The 19,819-nt window shown below is 42.8% G+C and overlaps 1 protein-coding gene across 6 annotated transcripts in view; it reads left to right on the top strand.

Annotated features, from left to right (window-relative positions):
- The window catches only part of STS (steroid sulfatase), a 175,150-nt gene that overhangs the window by 32,499 nt on the left and 122,832 nt on the right, over nucleotides 1–19,819 (top strand). For 2 of the 6 annotated variants that reach the window (XM_070750851.1, XM_070750857.1), the window contains exons 2-3: nucleotides 14,119–14,289; nucleotides 14,377–14,543. The exons of 2 other annotated variants lie outside the window; for them this stretch is intronic. The gene's annotated coding sequence lies outside the window, so the exon portion shown is untranslated. The remainder of the gene's footprint in view (nucleotides 1–14,118; nucleotides 14,290–14,376; nucleotides 14,544–19,819) is intronic. 2 more of the 6 variants (XM_070750854.1, XM_070750853.1) reach the window with 2 other exon arrangements.

The raw sequence follows: 19,819 nt of genomic DNA, 5'->3' as shown, positions 1-19,819 counted from the left end.
ACATAGTAACAAGGTCAGCCAATGAATAGGCATGGCAACAAGTCATCTAATGGGACTTGAATTGGAAACTGAAAGTTTGGAATCTGGGTGTGGCTTAGCTCTGAGATCTGTGCTGAGAATTAAACAAGTCTGGTCTAGTCCAGTGATGGCGAACCTTTTTTTTCCTCGGATGCCAAAATAGTGCACCCGCATGCTATTGTACGCATGCGTGTGACCACATCCATATTCAATGCTTCCCATGCACCCCTATTCCCTCATTTCCTGACTCCCAATGGGCCATTTTTGCCCTCTCCAGGCTCAAGAGGCTTTCATGGAGCTTGGGGAGGGCAAAAATGTAATGGCTTGTGTGTCAGCAGATATGACTCCATGTGTCACCTGTGGCACATGTGTCATAGGTTCGAAATCATGGGTCTAGTCTGTCTGCAACTCTGAACTGAAACTGTTAGTATTGTATATGTCTTATGTGTCATTATAGAAGTGAAAGAATCCTGCTGATTCAGTTACCTGTGCATGCTTTCTGAATTTGAGTTTTGCAACAAACTGACATATTGTAGCTTATTATTGTTTGTATATATTAAAAACAAAATAAAATACAAAGCAACAGCTAAAAGGAAAAAGATTTTAAAAATTTCTCTGTTTTCCTTCTCAGTTACAACAAATTAAGTAGGTGACATATACCTACACCACTACTGTTCTGGTGCTTGCTTACTATTATAACGTCTGATTGATTGGCCATTCCCTCGTAGCATGCACCTTGATATCATCCTTGTAGAGAAGGTGGTTGATCATGGTTAGTCTTGAAATTGTATCCATACTCAATCCTTGTGATTATATGAGTAAGGCAGTTCAAGCTTACATAAAATAGAAACAGGGACAGTCAATCATCTTGTTATATGCTAAACTTGAGGGTTACTTTTGGGAGCTGTCTAGAGCGGACTTCCAATGCTGTCTTCCAGAATTCTGTTGAGTTCCTGAGGAAGTTGGGATTTACTTTGACACCTGGTCTTTAGTGTAAAAAGGAAGTGCTCTAATCATTATGCTATCTGGCTGTTGTGTACATCATTTTTACTACTCTGGAGCTGTTATAAAAATTTCAAATTTGTCATATCTCATATTGTGAAAAAATATAAAATTTGCTGGCTTCCATGGTCATCAGTCTTTTTGCTGTAAGGCCCAGGAAGACTGAAAGGAGGACTAGGTATATTTATTTCTACCAACTTGAGAGCAGAGCCCATACTTATTGCCATTTAAAATATATGGCCTATGGCCCTTCTCCTCAAGATGGACTCGGTCCTGCTTTTAATAATTAATGTTTATCTTCTGCTATTCTAAGAAAAGCTGAAACCACTGTAGTAGAGATGGAGTTGGAACACTATATCAGTAAATTCTTCATGGATCATCCAAATGCCATGGTCTTACTAGCATAAAGTGACCAGATTTTAACATTGGTAAAGAAGGACACCATTGATGGCGGGGGAGGGGGGGGAACTTGATTAAAAATTTGGTCTATATGGAGCAAAAAAAATATCTTTCTTTTTCTCTCTCCCTTTCTTTCTCTTTCTCTCTTCCTTCCTCTCTTTTTTCTCACTCTCTTTCTTTCTCTTCCTCTCCCCCTCCTCTCTATTTTTCTCTTTCTCTACCTCCTTTTTTCTTTCTTTCTTTCTTTCTTTCTCTCTCTCTTTCTCTCTCTCTTTCTTTCTCTCTTTCTCTTTCTTTTTCTCTCTCCCTTTTTCTCTTTCTTCCTCTCTATTTCTCTCTCTCTCCCTCCTTCCCTCCCTCTCCCTCCCTTTCTCTCTATTTCTCTCTACCTCTTTCTTTCTTTCTTCCTTTCTCTTTCTTTATCTCCCTTCCTTGCATCCTCTCTTTTTTTCTCTTTCTCTCTCTCTTCCTTCCTCCCTGTGCCATGGTCAAGTGTGTGTGGGGGAAGGTGGAGGAAAAAGAGGAGGGGGAGAAGGAGCTCAGCTCCTCTCCCTCCCTTTCTCTCTCTCTCTCTTTCTCCCTTTCTATTTCTCTCTCTTTCTCTTTCCCTCTTGTTTTCTCTATTTCTCTCTCTCTCTCTTTCTTTCTCTTTCTTTCTTTCTCTCCCTTCCTTCCATCCTTTCTTTTTTTTCTCTCTCTCTTTTTCTCTCTCTTCCTTTCTCTCTCTCTCTTCCTCCCTCCCTCCTCCATTGTTTCAGCGATATTGGGATAAAAGGGGCGATCGAGGGTTTGTTTTAAGGTGGTGCCGTGGCCGAGTTGGGGAAAGGCAGAGGAAAAAGAGGAGGGGGAGAAGGAGCTCAGCAGCCCCTGCTCTCTCTTCCTCCTTCCCTCCCTCCCTCCCTCTCTTTTTTTTCTCTCTCTTTCTCTCTCTCTTCCTTCCTCCCCCCTCTCTTCCTCCCTGCCTCCCCTCTTGTTTCAGCGATGCTGGGATCAGCAAAAGAGTGATCCAGAGTCTGTTTTAAGGTGGTGCCATGGTCAAGTGGTGGTGGGGAGGCGGAGTAAAAAGAGGAGGGGTGGAGAAGGGGTTCAGCAGCTGAGCCTCTCAAGTTTTTCTCAACCAAGGAGATGGCCAGAAGGACTGACATGGGAGGCGGAGGAAGAAGGGGAACCTCCCGAGCTGCTGAGGCTTGTCAAACACCCAGCCACTTCGGCTTTCTCCTACCAGGTGTTGGCTCTGCCTGCCTTTTCAGGGATCCACCTGGGTCATATCCAGGAGGATGTCTAGGCTGCTGGGGGCAGCTTGATGGGAGACTATCCACCTGGAGACACCCATGAAGACCGACTGCTGTACTGGCTACCTCTGCGTGGCAGTTGAGCTTCAAAAAAAGCAGGACATTTTTCAAATTCTGCTGGATGTGGGACAATTGATCAGAAAGTGTGACTGTCCCACTAAAAGCGGGACATCTGGTCACCTTATACTAGAGGGAGATTTAATGCTAGAGTCGGATCATCTGGTCCCAATGTAGCATTAGATCTCCCCCTAGTAAGACCCTGGCATTTGGATGATCCATGAGGAGTTTAATAATATAGTAAACTGAAATATCTCCCATACAAACCAGCACCTCCCTCACACAACTCTCTAAAGACAATAGAGCAAATTATGCTGGTCTCTGTCTTGCAAAGATGGTGAATAAACTTAAGGGTTTTTTTATATTCAAAAGCTCTTGAGCTGGTGACTCTCCTGGTGAGATTGCATTTATGGCATGGTCCAAAACCAGCACCATTGATTATATCCTAACTTCTAGGAGCTTACTACATTATGTAGAAAATTTTGAAGTTCTACATTGTCATCCTTCAGTCTTGAAAGACCATGGTATCATGCTCTGGATTCCCCAGATTCCTCAGAGACATGGAGAGGGGGAATCTGCTGCTTGGGTAACAGTCTACCCTCCATACTTTGAAGTCCTATCCTACCTACAAAATGATAATTTAACTTGAATCCCTTCATCTGGAAGATGCCCTTTGGGGACCAATTTATTCCTACAATTTCTCCAGCAGGCCTAACAAGATGTTGGGTCCAAAGAGTTCCAACAACTTGACCAGAAGGTGAGGAGAATACTATCAGACAACAATATTTTAAAAATCCATTCAGTCTTTATACCAGGCACCTTTCCCAAGATCTATATAAAACACAGTGCATAAGCTACAACCACTACTAGCACATGAATGGAATTTCTCAGCTAAGAGGCCCTGCATTGCCTACAAACCATAGTTTGACAAAGATTGTTTTGAAGCCAAGAAAGCTCTTACTTTGGCATATAATACATACAAAAGCGAGACTGGGAATGGCAATAAAACAACTCTTAAACATTTCCTTACACTCAAAAAACAATTTAAGCAATTGATTGCTCTTAAGAAGAGACAAGACACAAGGTGCTCCTGGGAACAGCTTATTGAGGCAGCAAAGCAAAAGAGCTCTTCTGTATTCTGACATCTAATGGCTAGCCACTCTAATAGAATTCATATCCCACTAGACACCCATATACCTCCTACAACCTGGGAACTTCACTTTCAGAGAATGTATGAAGATGTAATGTATACAATGAAAGATTTACCCGAATGGCCCCCAGTTTCAGAGTCCAAAATTAAATTTCTTATTGGCCAGCTCAGGACTAGGAAGGCCCTAGGACAGTGAGGGCAAACCTTCTTTTGCTCAGGTGCTGAGAGCGCATGTGCGTTTGCTATCGCACATGTGCAAGTACCCACACCCATAACTCAATGCCTGGGGACAGCGAAAATGCCCTCCCAGCCCATTCTGGAGGCCTGAAACAGACCATTTCCCAAATTCTGGTGGGCCTGGTAGGCCCGTTTTTTGCCCTCCCCAGGCTCCAGGGGAAAAAATGGCCTCCCCCGTCTCCCCAGAGACACTCTGGAAGCCAAAAATGCCCTCCCAGAGCCTCCAAGTGAGCCAAAAAATCAGCTGGCCGGCATGCACTTGTACATTGAAGCTACGCTTTGGTAACGGCTCATGTGCCAGCAGATATGGTTCCATGTGCCACCTGTAGCACCCATGCTGTTATGTTTGCAAGTTGTTAGAATAAATGTGATCGCTGATTGGAGCAGGGCGGCCAATAAGAAGCCTGCTAGTGCAGCCAATGGGAAGCCTAGGCATGACCAATAAGAAACCTCTGGGCGCAACCAATAGGAAGCCCCGGCATGAAGTCTTGAAACATTGTCACCAATCCCTGCGCTAGTAACAATGTTTATAAGGTGCGGTTTTGGCCACTTGTTTTTTAAGTCGCTACCTGCCTGTGAGTTAGTCACTTTAGATGTTCCTGATTATTAAATAAAGAGCTGTTATCCTCTTCATCGGCCTCCATCCTCTGATTTAACAGTGGCGATGAGGGGTTCGAGCCTTCGCATTCCAGAGATGGCTTCAGCAATGCCGCACACATTATCCTTCTTCAACCCCGACGAGGATACGTGGACAGCATATATGTCCAAATTTCGCATCTTCCTCCAAGCGAGCAATCTAGACGACGCATCGGAGAACAGAAAATGAGCTATATTCCTTCATTACTGCAGTCCAGCGATCTACAACCTAGCTACTACGCTCGCAGATGAAGAATCCATCGAGAGCATCTCCTAGACGGCTCTGCAGCAGAAGCTCGTGAACCACTTCCAGCCAACAATTCCTGCTCGCATCAGCCGAAACAAATTCTCCCAGTTGAAGCAGGCTGAAGGCGAGTCAATCAATGATTTTTTCACCCGACTACGGGCCTTACTGGCAAAATGCAAATACAAAGACCCAGAAGAACAGCTAATCGACCGTCTCATCTTCGGTATGAGCAATTTGAATCTTCAGAAAAAATACCTCATTGACGAGGACACCTCCTTACAAGACATTATAAAAGCCGTCAAAGCCGCGGAAGTCTCCGACGCATCTGCCGCCGAACTCAAACGATCAGAACCAACAGTAAACAAGGTAGCCGAAAACAACCCTACAACCACCGAAGACACCGCTGCACAACCTCCCGACCCAGCAACTACTGTCTTCAGATTCACCGCCCACCACAATACAACAACCCAAGGCGACCTTTTCCTCCATGCTTCAGTTGCAACAGCTCACACGCCCGATCCAGATGCCCATTCAAGGATGCCCTCTGCTGCCGTTGCCATAGAAAGGGGCACATCGCCGAGGTTTGCCGAGCACCTTCGCCAGGGGATTTTTTCCAACCCTGGTAGCACCAACCAACTGCTTCCGGAAATTTCAACACTCCCTATAACCGCGGGAACTTCAAACAGACCACCGGTTTCCGCCCAGGATTCCGCAAAGGTAATTCCCCATTTACCATTAACTATAACTCTTCACCATTGCAGGGGAAACTTTTTACCTCACTTTTGATTAACAATCGACCCTGCAAAATGGAAATTGATATGGGATCCCGTCATTCCATAATGCCGTGGCATAAATTTCACCTATACTTGCCCCACATTCAAAAGGAACAATTAATTCCTTGGACTTCCGGACTTTCAGATTTTCAGGGAAATGCTATTCCTGTGTTGGGGTCTATCAATGTACCTGTATGTTGTGAAGGGTTTAAGGGAATGTTGCCGCTAATTGTTCTAGATGGGCCTAGACACACTTTGTTGGGATTTGATTGGTTCCAGCTGCTTGGTATGGGCATTACGGGAATTCACTCCATTGCCAACTCGAATTTACCCCCCAATGGATATAATGAGGGAATTTGCTGATGTATTTGAACCAGGACTGGGCACATACAAGGGCACCCCAATCTCATTTAACCTTGACCCCACAGTGGCCCCAATTCATCTCAAACCCCGGAGGGTACCCTTACCGCTGCTTCCAAAAGTCAACCAACAATTAGACAAATTAGTTGCCCAAGGAATCCTAGTACCGATTGATCACACTAAATGGGAGACCCCAATCGTCCTTCCTTTAAAACCAGATGGCTCAGTCCGAATATGTGCTGACTACAAAGCGACAATTAACAGAGCTTTGCAGCACAGTGCCTACCCAATACCAGTAGTGCAACATCTATTGCACACATTAGGAAATGGCTCCATTTCCGCCAAAATCAATTTAGCCCAGGCATACCAACAATTACCTGTCTCAGAGGAAACGGCGGAAATTCAAACAATAGTAACTCACCGGGGGGCATTTAAATGCACTCGATTACAATTTGGAGTTGCAATCGCCCCAGGCATCTTTCAAAGCCTAATGGAGCGCCTATTAAATAAAATCCCCGGAGTGGTGCCATATTTCGATGACGTACTAATCTCTGCAACATCAGCTCCCCAATTATGGGAAAGAATCCGACAAGTGCTAACAAAATTCCAGGAAACAGGTCTCCGCATAAAACCAGATAAATGCTCGTGGGCAGTCCCCAGTGTTGAATTTCTAGGGTTCTCTATAGACAGGGAAGGCATCCATCCAACAGAAGAGAAAGTACTAGCAATAAAAAATGTCCCTGTCCCGACAAACAAGGCTAAGTTACAATCATTTTTGGGCTTACTAAACTTTTATTCCATATTTCTCAAACAGAAAGCCACGGTAGCGGAGCCTCTCCATCGTCTACTTAAACAAGGCACAGTCTGGACATGGGGACCCACCGAACACAACGCCTTCCAAGCAATTAAAAAATTACTATCATCAGACAGTGTTCTTGTACAGTATAATATTACCATGCCTGTAACCTTAACATGCGACGCCTCCACCTTCAGTATAGGAGCCGTCCTCAGTCATACATTTCCAGACGGCACCGATGCTCCCATTGCATTTTATTCAAAAACCCTGGCTCCGGCAGAAAGAAATTACTCCCAATTAGACAAAGAGGCGCTAGCATTGTTGCAGGTGTTAAAAAATTTCATGGATATTTGTTCGGCCACTCATTTACCTTAATCACGGACTATAAACCCCTATTGGGAATTTTAGCGGGAGATAGACAGACCCCCACATTCCTCTCCCCAAGGATGACCGATTGGACAATATTCTTAGTGGCTTACAATTATGTCCTCAAGCACAGGGGAGGGAAGGAAATTGGCCATGCGGATGCCCTGAGCAGATGCCCCCAGGCAGACTTGGTAAAGGACCCAGCCCCAGCCTCAGATGTATTACTGATCGAAATGCAGGAAAACCTGATAATAACCGCAGACGAAATAGCCAGAGAAACAAATATAGACCCCGTGTTGTCCCGAGTCAAACAATGGGTTCTAAGGGGGTGGCCGGAAGAAATACCAAAAGAAACTTGTCAAGCATTTAAAAATAGACAAATGGAATTAGGTGTGTTAAGGGATTGCATACTGTGGGCTTGCTGGCGTTGGTATGGCTGCATCGACATCCATAGGCCAAGGCAACCTTTACCTGGACAGAGCTGCACAAGAGCCAGCCGACCAGGAGGACAACTCCCAACAAACTGAACTGTGCAGGTCTGGGCGAGCCATCAAGCCACCAATCAGGTTACAGGACTACGTAACCTACCTAAATGACTGACAGTCATTTTGATCTATGGGGGGAGGGGTGTTATGTTTGCAAGTTGTTAGAATAAATGTGATCGCTGATTGGAGCAGGGCGGCCAATAAGAAGCCTGCTAGCGCAACCAATGGGAAGCCTAGGCGCGACCAATAAGAAATCTCCGGGCGCAACCAATAGGAAGCCCCGGCGTGAAGTCTTGAAACATTGTCACCAATCCCTGCGCTAGTAACAATGTATATAAGGTGCGGTTTTGGCCGCTTGTTTTTTAAGTCGCTACCTGCCTGCGAGCTGGTCACTTTAGATGTTCCTGATTATTAAATAGAGAGCTGTTATCCTCTTCATCGGCCTCCAGCCTCTGATTTAACACATGCCATGGGTTTGCCATCACTGCCTGTGAAGCTGACTTCATTTCTGCTGAATTATTAAAAAACAATTTGGAATGGTGGATATCAATTTTGGCAATGCTATTCACTTATATCGACTCTGCTGGCCATGTCCCAGAAGATTGAGGCTTGGAAATTGTCCCAATTTTTTAAAAGGGAAAGAGATATGACCCTGCCAATTACAGACCAATAAGTCTGTTAAATATATTCAGCAAACTCTACGCCAAACAATTTATCCAAGATAAATTAAAGGAGAGGCTGGATCTTGAGAACTTGATCACCGAGGAGCAAGCCAGGTTTAGACAGGGGAGAGGCACCATAGATCAGTGCCTAGTTCTCCATCATTTGATATTGAAAAATACATATCAATTCGATCTATAGCATTATACACTGGTTTTATAGATCTCAGGGCACTTACCAGGACTAAGTTATGGGAGAAGCTGGAAGCTGCTTCAGTTGACCACAAGCTTCTTCATCTGTTATGTACCTTACATACTAAAACAACCCTCAGGTTGAGGTGTAATATGCAAGGGTCCCTCTCACTTAAAACTCAAAAGGAGATTTTCCAGGGGTGTACTTTGCCCCCCTTCTTTTAAACTTCTATATAAACAACATGGTACAATGGTTAAATCAAATTACCACCCCCCAAAAATAGATTTTTGAAGCATTGCCCTGCTGTTCTATGCAGATAACTTTGTGTTCTTCTCCAGGATACTAGTAGGCATTAAAAGAGCCTTGTGAGCCCTCCTCAGGTATTATAATTACAATTAACTAGGCATGAATTAAGAAAAAACAAGGACTGTGGCCTTTGCAAAAAGTCCAAAACTCTATTCATGGTTTATAAATGGTAATAATATAGTTCAGGTAACTGTCTTCAAATACGTAAGGGTGGTCATCCAGGCCACTGGCTCAAGAAAAGAACACGAGGAATATTTTTTTTTATTTTTTTTATTCTTTGTCCAATATACAATACATATGGAAGAGAGTAGGCATTAAGTAATATATATAAAGATAGAAGGAAAAAGAGGATATATGTGATATAAGAAATAAGGAGAGAATATATATGATATATGTATGTAGATATATGTAGATAGATAGATAGATATATGTAGATAGATAGATAGATAGATAGATAGATAGATAGATAGATAGATAGATAGATAGATAAGGTAAGGGAAGACAATTGGACAGGGGACGATAGGCACATCAGTGCACTTATATACGCCCCTTACTGGCCTCTTAGGAACCTAGAGAGGTCAATTGTGGAGAGTTTAAGGGAGAAATGTTGGGGGTTGGGAGTTGACACTATTGAGTCCGGTAATGAGTTCCACGCTTCGACAACTCGATTGTTGAAGTCGTAATTTTTACAGTCAAGTTTGAAGCGGTTAATATTAAGTTTGAATCTGTTGAGTGCTCTTGTGTTGTTGCGGTTGAAGCTGAAGTAGTCGTTGACCAGAAGGACGTTGCAGCATATGATCTTGTGGGCAATACTTAAATCATGTTTTAAGCGCCGCAGTTCTAGGCTTTCTAGACCCAGGATAGTTAGTCTGTTTTCGTAGGGTATTCTGTTTCGAGTGGAGGAGTGAAGTGCTCTTCTGGTGAAATATCTTTGGATGTTTTCGAGAGTGTTGATGTCTGAGATGTGGTGTGGGTTCCAGACAGATGAGCTGTATTCGAGAATGGGTCTGGCATAGGTTTTGTAGGCTCTAGTCAGTAGTGTGAGGTTGCCAGAGCAGAAGCTACGTAGAATCAAGTTAACAACTCTGGAAGCCTTTTTGGCGATATTGTTGCAGTGGGCTTTAGCACTTAGGTCTTTTGATATTAGTATTCCAAGGTCTTTTACTGAGTGTGGGTTGGCTGCTAGAATTTGTTTATTCAGTTCATATGTGAGGTTTGGATTCTTTTTGCCGATGTGGAGGGTAGAGCATTTGTTGGTTGATATTTGGAGTTGCCAAGTGTTAGACCAATCTGAAACAAAGTCAAGGTCTTTTTGGAGAGTGAGTGTGTTGTCAGTGGTGTTGGAAAGTTTCACATCGTCAGCAAAAAGCACACAGTTGCTTGCAATATTATCACAGAGGTCATTGATGTATAGGATGAAAAGAGTAGGACCTAGTACGCTGCCTTGGGGAACGCCGCTTATGACAGGGACTGGGGTGGAAATGGCGCTTCCGATTTTGACAACTTGTTGCCTGTTTGACAGGAATGCAGTAATCCAGTTGTGGAGGAGTCCTGAGATGCCGTAGGATTTGAGTTTTAGGAGAAGTTTGTCGTGAACTACTGAGTCGAAGGCTTTGCAGAAGTCAATATAAATTGCATCAATGGATTTTCAATGAATATGTTGTTGCTTTGGGCCAAACATCAATGAGTGCTATTCTTAATTATTTTTACATAAAAGGATGATACTATATTCCTACTACAATTAATCTTTTCTTGGCCAGGTTGCTAGCATAGCTTCTTTACGGGACCTTGCTCAGACTCTCAGCTTTTTTTTTTCACACCATTGAAAAGAGTTCAATCCAAATTTATTAGATCAATTCTCCAGTTGCTGTATTGTGTCTCAAATGCACTTCTGCTCCTGGAGATAGGATTGACAAAAATCAAAGCAAGAATCTGAATAGCGTCTTTAAATCTCTGGCGAAAGTTTAACTTCTTTCTGCGAGGCCTTGATCTATTAATCCTCTAAAACAAATTATCGTCGTCATGCATCAAGAATGTCAAGTCCAACCTTGCCAAACTAGGCTTCTCTTCAGCTTCAATACCCAAGCTGGACTATGACCAAGTAAAACAAACCTTGTGACAAAGGGTAGAGGACATCAAAAGGCAAACAGATTTAGGGAAAGCTCCATTTTTTCTGGCTCCGGACGCCATTAGATATATTGTTATTCCTGCCAGCTATCTGACCCAGTTAAAGTCTGCAAACCAATAGAAAGCATTTTCCTGTATGGCAAGTATAAAAAGGACTTATTGTCAGTGAGAAAAGGGTAGTCAAAAGGAACCAGTGATATAACCCAGTTTCTGCCATCTTTTACGGCAAGTATAAAAATATTCAATTGACTGAAAGACTCTGTTCTTGTGGCTCAGGAGAGGTGAAGACCATTGGTCACATATTACTTCGATATTCCTTTTACAGAGATATTTGAAAAAAACATACCCTTCCAGTAGTGGTTAGATATCCTGGCCTTTCCAACTCTGCTCATGTCCAGTGGCTGCTTCAGAATTAACAATCCATAACTGCAGAACAGGTGGTTAGATTCTACACAGCAGCACTGGGGGTTCATCAGAAACACGTGTCTAATTCACTACTACTACTACTACTACTACTACTACTACTACTACTACATTTGTTTGTTTGTTTGTTTGTTTGCTTGTTTGTTTGGTTTATTTATTTATTTATTTGTTTGTTTGTTTATTTATTTATTTATTTGCCGCTCGTTCCAAATGGACTCTGAGCAGCTAACAACAGGTATAAATACAATATAAGTAAAACACCAATAAAAACATTACTAAAATCACATATATTATAAAACCATACTTGCAACAATCAGTCTTAATTCCAGGCTTGCCGGAAAAGCCAGGTTTTAACAGCTTTCTGGAAAACTGGTAGGGAGGCGATAATGCAAATCTCTGGGGGCAGTTGACTCCATAGGGTCGGAGCAGCCAGAGAAAAGGCTCTTCCCCGAGGTCCCACCAACCGACATACATACAACAAATGTGGCACACTCTTTTCGCTGCTTATTCGTTTTCATTTTAGTATTAAACTGACTATGGGCTTCACATGTATGGATTTTTATTTTAGTATACTTAGACCATGTGTAATTGGCAGACCGGATTTTATCATAGATTTTATTTGTTATTTATTATTTTATTCTAGAATTTTTAATTCATAGTGTTTTTATTTGTTCTGGTCTCTTGTCTATGACTGTAACAAACCGGTCACAATTCAAGGTGTTCAAAGCCCCTTTGAAGGGCTGACTATTTACAGGACTGTCTCCTTACGTGTACCTCCCAGAGACAAATAAGATCGCACAGAGTTGGCCTTCATTGGGTCCTGTCGACTAAGCAATGTAGGTTGGTGGGACCATGGGGGGGGGGCTTCTCTGTATCTGCCCTGGCTCTATGGAACCAACTCCCCCCGCCCGATGTACTGCTCCCACTCTACTGGCCTTCCGAAAGGTCATCAAGACCTGGCTTTGCCGGCAGGCCTGGAGGGCATGAATTTTAACATCTGGCATGGCCGAGTCATGCTTGATTGGTATGTATGTTGTTGATAGATTGGATTTATGGGTTTTTACAATGAGGTTTTATAGTTTTAATATATGGGTTTTATAATTGGTTTTTTTATAGTTTATTATTGATATTTGACTTCTTTTTATTACTGTATTATATTTGTATTGTTGTAAGCCGCTCTGAGTCCTAGGGGATTGGGTGGCATAGAAGTCGAATGAATGAATTAATTAATGAAAGAATAAATAAATGAAAGAATAAATAAATAAATATTAAAAGTCAAAATAGATCGTTCTAATAGTATTTTAAAAGTCAAAATAGATCATTCATTGTGTATCTTTCATACTTGTATATCAATCCATATTCATATACATCTATACTGTGAACAAATATAGAATATACAGTGGTCCCCCGATTATTGCGAGGGTTCCGTTCCAGGACCCCTCGCAATGATCGGTTTTTCGCGAAGTAGCGGTGCGGAAGTAAAAACACCATCTGCGCATGCGCAGATGGTGTTTTTACTTCCGCCGCAGCAGCGAGGAGCCGAAGATTGGGGTTTCCCCGCCGCCCACGCAAACTCCTCGCTGCTGCCGCGCCCGCCGCTTGTCTTGTCTGCCCGCTGCTTGTCCGCCGACTGCCTGCCCGCTCGCCTGCCGCTCGCCCGCCCTTCGCCCGGCCACGCCGTTCGCTCGCGCCGCTTCCCAGCTGAGTCCTGAAGCCAGAAGGCAAAGGCGAACTTCCGCATTTGGCTTCGGGACTCAGCTGGGAAGCGGTGCTGGGGTTTCCCCACCGCCCACGCAAACTCCTCGCTGCCGCTCGCCTGCCCTTCGCCCGCCCACGCCGTTCGCTCGCGCCGCTTCCCAGCTGAGTCCTGAAGCCAAACGCGGAAGTTCGCTTCAGGACTCAGCTGGGAAGCGGCATGAGCGAACGGCGTGGGCAGGCGAAGGGCGGGCGAGCGGCAGCGAGGAGTTTGTGTGGGCGGTGGGGAAACCCCAGCGCCGCTTCCCAGCTGAGTCCCGAAGCCAAGCGCGGAAGTTCGCCTTTGCCTTCTGGCTTCAGGACTCAGCTGGGAAGCGGCGTGAGTGAACGGCGTGGGCGGGCGAGCGGCGGGCATGCGGGCAGGCAGGCGGCGGACAAGTGGCGGGCGGACAAGACAAGCGGCGGGCACGGCAGCAGCGAGGAGTTTGCGTGGGCGGTGGGGAAACTCCTCGCTGATGCCCGCCGCTCCCCCTCCCGCCAGCAAGAGGGGGAAGACCCAGGGAAGCCGCCCAGCAGCTGATCTGCCCGGCGCCATCTACGCATGCGTGGCCATAGAAAAAAGGGCGCGCATGCGCAGATGGTGTTTTGACTTCTGGGTTGAAAAATCGCCATAAAGCCTTTCGCAATGATCGGGATCGCGAAACGCGGGGGATCACTGTACTTCTATATCTATAGAATAGAATATAGATCTATGTATACCTGTGTATATGTACCTACATATTTGTATACTCTGCTGAAGCAGACAAAGGTATCTTATTTTATACAGCATATTATAATGCCATATAAATGCAATATTGAAGTATTGATTTTCTTTTTGTTTCTAAAATATATTTGCAGTTACAACATCAAGAAAGCAAGGAATGAAAGTGAACTGGTAAAAGTATACTGTTCAACCTCTTTGAAAAGAGAAATAGAATTGCTGGAAATCCCTCTAAAAGACAACTGCAAATCTTTTAAAAGCATTTACTTAGAGATTTAGGGAGAGTGTATACGAATTATTTAGACTGGGTAATTATTTTATATTTGTTTTTGATAGTGATAATTCTTTAACTTTTATGTTAGTAATCAAAATGTATATACTCCCCATTTATACAGGGAACATTTCTAGAATGTTTGTCTACTTGGTTGAATGAAACTGACAAAATTTGACAACTGTTACAATAAGTTGAAGACAAAAATAAATGAGTCTATTCAATAGAAAAAACTGGGCTACCTCTGTTATACGCTTCTGGAGTGATCAAGTGATGACAGGAAAATAATAGGTGAGACAATAATAAAAGGTGTGATTTAAGAAGTGTCAATGTATTCCTAAATATCTGAGGTGAATGGAAAGATAAAACCATTTTAAAATATTTTTAAGGAAATAAATATGGTAAACATGGTAAATAAATCTTTGAGACCGCCTTCTACCACATTTCTCCCAGCAACCAATAAGGGCCCATAGAGTTGGTCTTCTCCGGGTCCTGTCAGCTAAACAGTGTCGGCTGGCGGGCCTGAGGGGGAGGGCATTCTCTGTAGTGCGCCGACTATTTCGAACCAGCTACCTCCTGAGATCTGGACCACCCCTACCCTACTGGCCTTCTGGAAAGCTATAAAGATCTGGCTTTTCCAGCAGGCTTGGAGCCATTGATCTGATGGCACACCATCAGGATCCAGCCGTTAATGACGTGCATGGTTTTAACTGTTTTTAATTGTTGGTTTAAAAATGTTTTAGATTGTTTTTAAGGAGTTTTAATTACATTGTATGTTTTACTTTTTTTGGTTGTGAGCCGCCCAGAGTCCCTAAGGAGTTGGGTGGCATACAAATTCAAATAAATAAGTTAGTAAGTAAGTAAATAAGTAAGTAAGTAAATTGGTAATGAAAAATCTTTTCATTGTCCAATTACGTAATATTATTAGTGCTAGCAAGTGTGGGATTTGTTCCCTTTTATATGCAGTAGTTTGTCCAGTCACTGTTGATGGGATTGTGTTTTTTTTCCTTGATAATTCCTTTAGGTTTTTGTTTGATTGTTTGTTTAATCTTTGCTTATCTGTGTGAAAAAGACTTTTCAGTCTTTTTCAATTTTTAAATGTTTTTATGTTTTTTTTTATTATGTTTTATTATGTTTACTGAATGGTCTAGAAATGTGGTTTATCAGGGGTGGGATTCTACTGGCTCACACTGGTTTGCTAGAACCAGTTGTTAACTTTCTAAGCAGTTTGGATAACCGGTTGTTGGAAGAAATCTGCTTTTGTTTTGTTTTTCCCACTTTATAGGGCTAATCCTGTAAGAAAGACATTTTGGTGTTGTTTCTAGCCTAATCTTCATTGCCCTGAATACCTCCTTTATTACATTCTTGGCAGTACTCATAGACTTACTGTTGCTTGAGTTTCTCAGGAGGATTTTTTTCCTTTGCTGGGGCTTAACTTTCTTAAAGGGGAAGTGCTGTTTTAAGCTTTTTACACTGCTGCTTGGAGGAAATACTCCCCTGTTGGAGTTCTTCCAGCCAAAATGCAATGATCTGTACTTGAAGAAGCAATTGAATAATGAAGCAGAGCTATCAGAAAGAAGCTTTTAAAAACAAGGAACCAAGATGAGTGTCGTTCAGCAAGGCTTCTTGGCTAGCTAGAAAGATTGACATTCAAATATGAGTATTTCTGAGTTTTTGTCTAAAACTAGTTTTTGGTGAAGTTTAATTCTGTGCTTGGTGACCTTTAATTCTGTGTTTATTAATGGGATAATTTTACCTATTCAGCTGTTTTTGAAAGGAAAAAGGTTAATATCTGTTCCTAAAAAGAAGCAAGGTTTAGAAATCTGGCTAGCTAGTTCCTGTGCCTATTTGTTCTGGTAATTGGTTTAACAAGCAACAGCTACTGTGTTTGCTTTTTTGCCACATTCTAGCGCTAATTGTTTTCTTTGTAATTAGGCTTATCTCAGATGTTTACATTTAAGTTTGCCTGCCATGTCAGCTCTGGCAATGAGCAAGACAAGGCTTGTGTTTTAGTTTTAAAAGGATTTAAACTGTTGTGATTTAATTATTTGTATGGTATTTATCTTTTTCCTACCTCATGGTTTCTTTTTCTATCTGGGGAGGGGATCTTCCTTCACTGCTTTAGTGATTCCTGGCACTGTCCTTTTGATGTGTACAGTGATCCCCCGCTCGTTGCGAGGGTTCCGTTCCAGGAGCCCCCGCAACGAGCGGGTTTTCGCGAAGTAGCGATGCGGAAGTAAAAACACCGTCTGCGCATGTGCAGATGGTGTTTTTACTCCCACAGCGCTAGCGAGGAGCCGAAGATTGGGGGCGGGGCGGCTGTTTGCCGCCGGCATGGAGGGCTTCCTAGCAGCCCCCCAAACCCGGGTTGGGGGTCCGGGGGGCGCTGGCTCTCGGCGCTTTTGAGCTGAGTCCGGAAGCGAATTCGCTTCCGGACTCAGCTCAAAAGCGCCGATAGCAAGCGGCAAGGAACGGCTTGTCTCGGTGCTTTCGAGCTGACCGGACTCAGCTCGAAAGCGCCGAGACAAGCCGTTCCTTGCCGCTTGCTATCGGCGGTTTTGAGCTGAGTCCGGAAGCGAATTCACTTCCGGACTCAGCTCAAAACCGGCGATACCAAGCGGCAAGGAACGGCTTGTCTCGGCGCTTTCGAGCTGACAGCTCGAAAGCGCCGAGACAAGCCGTTCCTTGCCGCTTGCTATCGGCGGTTTTGAGCTGAGTCCGGGAGCGAATTCGCTCCCGGACTCAGCTCAAAAGCGGCGAGAATGAACGGCGTGGGCGGGCGAAGGGCGGGCGGCAGCGAGGAGTTTGCGTGGGCGGTGGGGAAACTCCTCGCTGACGCCAGCAAGAGGGGGAAGACCCAGGGAAGCCGCTGCCCGGCACGCATGCGTAGATGGTATTTTTGACTTCCGGGTTGAAAAATAGCGAAGTACCCTGTTCGCAATGGTTGGGGACGCAATAAACGGGGGATCACTGTACTTCCACTGATTTTTTTACTGCCTTTCTGGGGGGCATGTGATCTTTCATTAAATATGGATAATTTCCTTAGGATATCTTCTGAGACGAGTGAGATAAGCTGTGCTTGACAAACCTGGGAGGGCAAAGACTTGAACCTGAGTTCCCTATATAATTTGTTAATTTGTCTTTTTAGCTTGGCATTTTGTTTCCCAAATATGCCCACCCACTTTTGGGAGAGTTTAAATGCCTTCTCCGATAAAGGGTTTCACTTTGTGAGCAAGAGTTGGCTGCTGATAGATATAATTCCATTTTAACTATTTTAATATCTCAAGGTGCTCTGGCACTCCGCCTGAGTTATAACTCCTGATTGCAGGTATTACTAATCTAATGATTAGTATTTAGGGCAGCTTTTTGCAAGCAAAGAAGCTATTTGGACAGGTAATCCTTGACTTACAACAGTTCATTTAGTGACCGTTGAAAGTTACAATGGTACTGAAAAAAGTGATTTATGACCATTTTTCACTTATGACCATTGCAGCATCCCTAGGGCCATGAGATACCAGGTGAGGAGAACTGCCCCTTGATGTGACTGACATCAAGTTGGCAATGCCCACCCCATCATATGACCACCTAGCTACATTTACCCAGCTGCTCATTAGGACAGTGAACTAGTTGTTAAATTATCTGAATCCCACCACTGTAATTATCTCCATTTGTCTATTGATGACTGATACGGAAAATCTCTCTGAAGAGGATGCAAGAACCATTGAGGATCTAAATTCACATTTATAAACACCTGCAGACAATAAAAGCGCCTTTCACAATGCTGTTTCATTTTGTGTTCTGTGGTATTATTATGGAGTCTCTAAAGTCAACTCGTCCTCTTGAGGCTTAGGCTTGTTGAAGAGTGTTTCTATTTTGTAGCATGCTCCTGATGCTTTTTTTAATGCTATGGCTGCATCAATCACATCATCACAATGGTATAGTGTTATTACACAATGAATGGAATGGCCTGCCTGCACTCGACACACTTTGAACAAAGAGCAGGGCAAAATCATTCTCTTTTCCAAAACTTTAGATTGTATTGAAAAAAAAAAAGGAAATGACTTCCTAATGTTCAACAGAGCATTTATTAAGAGTTTAAACATATCTAGGATCGTTCTGTATTAGAACTTAAACTACTGAAAAATCATCAAATATAGTCTTCATGTTTCCAGTCGATGGTGCTTTATATTACATATGGAAAATTCTGGAATCAGGTTCATCTGTTCAGAGTCTACAGAGCTAGTCAATAAATTATTTATAAATATCAATTTTCTAACCTTTCTCTCTCAATACCTTTACCAGATGGAAATAGTCACACCAGATGGCATGTATCTTAATACAGATGTCTTTTAGACTGCAATTCACTTGTTTATTTGTATCTGTGCTTTATCTGAGAATGAAATTGTGATATACCATCTCTAAATCTTTTTTAAAAAATTATATGAAAGGTATGTTTTTATTTTTTTAGTAACATTTAGTTTTCCCTTACTGGGATTTGATCCTGGAGCCTATGCCTTGTAAGGCAGAGAATTAACCTCTAGGCCAGCAGATCTGATCCCTTCAGCTTTGTACAAGGGAGGGTTATATGTTTTTTCTGTAAGACTCTGTGTGTGTGTGTGTGTGTGTGTGTGTGTGTGTGTGTGTGTGTGTATATATATTTGTTTTCGTAAATTTTGGAATTTGGATTTTGGAATTTTGAAATTTGGAAACCAGCCTTAAACAAAAAACACTTCATAAAAATCACCATGTCAATCCTTCTAATAATTATGAATTTGGAATTTGGAAATTTGAAAACCAACCTTAAACAAAAAACACTTCATAAAAATCACCATGTCAATCCTTCTAATAATTATGATTACACCAACCAATCGGATCACTGAAACATAATCACCCAATCTAATTGCTACATTCAAACCAAATCTCCACCCCCACACTATATACTAGGAAGAAATGACAGTTGCAAACATTCCATTTTACAACAGCACGAAGCTTGGAAACTTCAGCCTGATGATGGTGGATGTGATTTCACCGAAACGTCGCATAAACATGCAAAATATTACACAGGGCACCCCGTGTAATATTTTGAGTGTCTATGCGACGTTTTGATGAAATCACATTCACCATCATCAGGCTTAAGTTGTTAGCTTCGTGATGCTTTGAATATAGTTTGTTTACAACTGCCATTTGTTCCTTATAAATAGTGGTGGAGATTTGGTTTGAATGTTGCAAATAGATTGGGTGGCTGTGTTTGAATGATTTGATTGGTTGGTGGAATCACATTTAGTTAAAGGATTGACATGGTGATAATTGTGATATGTTTTTTTGGTTAGGGCTGGTTTCCAAATTGCTGGTAGGCGGGACGTGTCATCACGTTTATTCATACTGAGGGGGTGTTTTTCTATTTCTGTGGCTTCCATGATTATTCTTTTATATACGTGTTCTGTTTGGAGAGTAATTTAGTTTTTTCGAAATCAATTTCATGTCCTGTTTTTTTAATGTGCTGGAAAAGGGAGGAAGTTTTTTCTTCTTTTTTGACTGCATTTTTATGTTCTGCAATGCGTGCGTTT

The sequence above is a fragment of the Erythrolamprus reginae genome, chromosome 4 (genome assembly GCF_031021105.1).
Source record: "Erythrolamprus reginae isolate rEryReg1 chromosome 4, rEryReg1.hap1, whole genome shotgun sequence".
Lineage (NCBI taxonomy): Eukaryota > Metazoa > Chordata > Lepidosauria > Squamata > Dipsadidae > Erythrolamprus > Erythrolamprus reginae.
This window is presented reverse-complemented; position numbering and strand designations above follow the sequence as displayed.